The sequence below is a fragment of the Hylaeus anthracinus genome, unplaced genomic scaffold, assembly GCF_026225885.1.
Source record: "Hylaeus anthracinus isolate JK02 unplaced genomic scaffold, UHH_iyHylAnth1.0_haploid 3, whole genome shotgun sequence".
Taxonomy (NCBI): domain Eukaryota; kingdom Metazoa; phylum Arthropoda; class Insecta; order Hymenoptera; family Colletidae; genus Hylaeus; species Hylaeus anthracinus.
In genome coordinates, this window is record NW_026535284.1 from 6,075,986 (window position 1) to 6,081,287 (window position 5,302).

The window sequence follows — 5,302 nt, forward strand, 5'->3', positions numbered from 1 at the left end:
TTGTGAGATTGTAAGATTGTAGAATTGTGAGATTATAGAATTGTGAGATTGCAGAATTGTGAGGTTGTAAGATTGTAGGATTGTGAGATTGTAGAATTGTGAGGTTGTAAGATTATAGGATTTTGTAATGATAATGTAGTGATTGTAAGATTACAGGATTGTGAGACTGTAGGATTATAGACTTAGACTATAGAGTATAGACTTGTGAGATTGTAAGACTGTAAGATTGTGAGGCTGTAAAACTGTAAGATTACAATATTGTGAGATTCTGAGGCTCCAAAACTGAAATACACGTGAGATAGTGAATCGTCTAGATGCGATACAACTCAGCCTGAATGACGAAACCATAAACTGTAGGCCAAACCAAAACTACTCCACGACGAATGAAACATTTTTTGAAGTCTTCGCTCGTTTCGTACTGCCCAGAACATCGCGATTAAAATATTCCCGCGTTGCTCCAAGCGGTCGTGCATTTTTCCTCGCGCCACTCCGCGCGGATTAATTAATCCACAGATTTGAGATTTTACCGAGAAAGCTGTCCCGAATCCCCGATATAATCTAGTTGAAATTATTTGTTAACGAAGTATCGATTATTGGGTAATTAACGGAGTTGTCCCGGTATCAAGGATTCGGCGATAGGTATTTCCATCGAACATGTTTATAGTTTTATGGCGGTTCTGACGCGTGGAGAACTGAATGCGTGATCTTTCGACGTATCGTTTTTAATCCAGCCGATTTAAACGTGGATTTACCTGTCGGTGTAAATCCTTCGGCGGTGTAATAGACACTTTTACGCGAAAGTGAATGCTCGTGATGAATTTTTTACGGAGCTTATAGTTTGAAATATAATGGGAGATCAGGTGCGGGTTAAATATTCATTGAACAAAGATTTGGAACTGGTATTAATCTTATTACGGATGATCTAGATATTTTAATGTATGTAAATTGGTAGTATATTAGAGTGTGAAGGTAATTACGAAATTAAGTGGACTCTTTTAGAGCCTCTATGTTGATGATAAAATGAACAGGGTATTCTATTACAGCTTAAATATCAATATAGAAATAGGGAGCACTACTAGGATCTGAATGTTGATATGGAACTCAACTGGGCCTTATAATAGATACCTCTTCCATTGGAACCTGAATGTCAATAGAGAAGTGAACTGATACTTTATTAGAGTGAGTGTCGATACAGAGATCAATTAAACTTTGCTAGAACTTAAATATCAATATAAAAATAGAGACGTTCCTTATTACTAGACTGCGGATCTTTATGCATTTATAGGAAATTTGAATGTGCAAGAAACTACAAAACGCAAACAATATGCAAGAATATAAAAAAGATGGAAAGAAAAAAGTTCATGTTATAATATTTGCAAAATAAAATAAATTTCTATTTAAGTTTTTTTGTAGGCACGTTCGCGAAGATTTTATTTTGAATAAAGTTCCGCAGTCTACTTATTACGATCTGAATGTTGATAGATCAATAAGTTGGTACTCCATCAGAGTCTGAATATTAATGAAGAACTTCTAAAAATATCGTATGTACGAAGCACTGACAGCAGATTTTATTAAAGAAGTTACATTTCCTCTTTAAAAGTATTTTATTGATATACACAAACACAAGTCTGTAATATGTGACATTTTTCTAAAGTCATACATCAAAATTGAAATCCCAGTTAATCTTTTCAGATACACCGACACGTTTTTCCATGTTCAATTTTCAAGTTGTTTAAATATTGTAACACGACGCCGCCGAAATTGCGGATAAATATTTCTAATTAAATTTTCCAGTGATATGACGCGGCAACATTGTCGGAGTGTTGATATATGTCGTGGATCAATATCAATTTGAACGATTTGTTTAATTGAAACAAAATAATTCGCCGTCGGAAGAGGTTAACGCTTTGTAGTCGTACGCCGCAATGTTTCCAACAATGTACTTTTACCAGTGGATTGTCGTCGATGACTTCCTAACGGAAATAAATAAAACATGTGTTCTCTGTAAATATACTAATGCATTATTCAAACAAAATTTGTAAATTTACATTCCACGGTACTCTCCGCGTCGCGATTCCAATGGAGCGCAATATTTTGCTTCAAAAATACCATATCGTTCAGGGGATTAACCCTTTCTACTCTTACTTTTTCTGACCCAATTCGGTAAAATCCTTTTCTAAACGATAGCTTGCCAACCATGAGATGTGTGTATAAAATTGTTAGTTCATTTCAACATTAATATTCAGAGTAGAGATAGGGTCTCAGTTCAATTATATATAAACATTCAAACAAAATTTAAAAGTCTGATTATTTGTACACCTGTTGCCATAGATATTAGACATTAATCATGTCAAATGGACTCGTTGATGGATTTATTATACTCATTTATACTCATTTACTAACATTTAGATTCCACTGGAGCATTAGTTCATTTCAACATCATATCCTTTAATAGAGTAAGAGATTATTCGAGATGGATATTTGAGTATCAGTATTCCTTTTATCAACATTCACCTAGCTTAGACCTAACATTTTCGTATTACCACCAATCCTTTCAGATGAAAACACTAAACAATAAAATTGTGATTCATGACAACATCAATATTTATTACGCTCAACATTTAGATTCCACTAGAGTACTAGTTTATTTAAACATTAACTCCTTTATTAGAGTGAAAGTCATTCCTGTATCAACATTGATATCGAATACCAGCCTTCCTTTATCAACATTCATCTAGCATCACTTCGTTTCCATATTAACTCCTTTAATAGAGTAAAAGTCATTTCCATGTCAATGTTGTTATCATAGCCACCAGCCTTCCTTTATCGATATTCACCTACAATTACTCCATTTCAATATTAACTTCTCTAATAGACCAAGAGTCATTCTCATATCAACATTGATATCCTAGTACCTGCCTTTCTTTAACAACATTCATCTAGCATTACTACATTTCAACATTAACTTCTCTAATAGGATATGAATCGATTCCAAATCAACATTGATATTCTAGTATCAGCCTTTATTTATCAAAATTTATCTAACATCACTTAATTTCAACATCAACTACTCTTATAAAAGGAGAGTGATTTCCATATCAAAGTTCACCTAGCATCACTTCATTTCAATATTAACTTCTCTAATTGACCAGGACTCATTCTCATATCAACATTGACATCCTAGTACCAGCCTTTCTTAATCATAATTCATCTTGCATTACTACATTTCAACATTAACTTCTCTCTAATAGGGTATGAGTCGATTCCAAATCAACATTGATATTCTAGTACCAGCCTTTATTTATCAAAATTTATCTAACATCACTTCATTTCAACTTCCACTCCTTTAATAGAGTAAAAGTCATTTCCATATCAATGTTGATGTCCTAGTACCAGCCTTCCTGTATCAACATTTATCTACCATCACTTAATTTCAACATTAACTTCTCTTATAGAAGAAAAGTGATTTCCATATCAACATTTCTCTAACACCACTTGATTTCAATATTATCTCCTCTAATAGATTAAACGATCATTCCCATATCGACGTTGATATCTCAGTAGCAGTCTTTCTTTCATCAACATTCACCTAGCCCAAACCTATCATTAGTCTATCGTCATGAAGCGTGTGATTGTCAACGCGACTACACAGTCGGTTCAGTCACACTATTGGGTGGCTGCCGAACCTCGCTAGCCTGTCGCAACGTGGACGTATTATTTGTTGTCGGCTGCGTATGATGGTCAGAGAGCCGGTTGCTGGACTCCAGCGGCGGGACTATCTCGATGGATCGATACGTCCATCCGGTCACCACGGAATTTCAGCGAGTTGGAAATTTTCCCGTCGCTCCCGCGCTATTTCGCTACTTGATTGCTTTGTTATAAATGTATATGCCCCGCGTATTACCATTTCATCTTGTTTTCCTATACGTTACTTTGTCTCCAGCATCTGACCGCCTTTCTTTCTCCTTTCTTAGTTGTTGATTCTTGGGACCGTACTAGAGTCTAACTGAACTTGAGGAATAAGGATTTTGGAGGAGAAATACAAGATTCATAATTTTTTTTCAATTCATAGATTCTTTTACGCGTTGACTAGCAGAGAAATTATAAGTAGGTACATTGTAGGAACTGTAAAAGAGCAAGAGTTCATTCCTACGTCAACAGTTAGATTAAGTTAATATTCAGGTTCTGAGAGAGTAACTAATTACTGATAGAGCAGTGTCTCTGTCTCAAAATACTCAAGCCTTCCAGTAGTCACTCAGGTTAGATGAGATAAAAGCGAAATTAGGACATTCAGAATGCTTTAGATTCAGATGCTACAACTTTAAGAACTATTGGGTATCATAATAAAGACCTACAAGTGTAAACTTGAATTTTTTCAAAATTACCCCATATCTAACCAACAAAAGTGGTTTATAATAACGTCCACCTTCAAAAAATTTATCTTTGAAAGGAAATTGAAATTGACCCAAACGGTGTTAACGCGAACATTTTTGTCGCAATAAAAGTTAGGAAACCTACTTTCTCTGAGAACGCGTCCCACCAATTCAATAGATTCGATCAGTTAGACGCGAGAATAAAAACCCAAAGTAACGAAAATACTCCCCGTGGGATAAATAGTTTACCAAGTAATTTTATACATTATTTCACTGGTACCTGGGACGCGGGCCGAGCGAACCATGGATTATTTTGGATGGATCGATGGGAGCGCGATTATTCGCTCGGCCTCCGATTCACGGATTTGCCTCGATGCAATGGCGGAACGACGAATCGCGCGCCATTCGACGACGTATCTAGTAATTTTTCTTTTTTATTCGTACTTATTTATTGGCGCGCGACATATTATAAGCATGTTATTATATATATTCTTCAACCGTGTGGGTAGATCTTTATTCTTCATGGCTGCTTGGGTTATTCGAAACGTTTGCATTCTTCCGATTTAATTTTGAAATGGCAATTAACGTGGACGTTGTTATTCTTACAGGAATGAATATTTAAAAAAATATTCGAGTACCAATTTATATTGGACTTGAGACTGTAGGATTATGAGATTGTATGTTTGTAAGATTGTAGGATTGTGAGATTGTAGGATTGTGGGACTGTAGGATTGTGAGATTATAGAATGGTGAGTTTGTAAGATTGTAGAATTGTGAGATTGTGAAATTGTAGAATTGAGAGATTGTAAGATTGTAGAATTGTAAGATTGTAGAATTGTGAGATTGTGAAATTGTAGAATTGAGAGATTGTAAGATTGTAGAATTGTGAGATTATAGGATTGTGAGATTACAGAATTGTAGAATTGAGA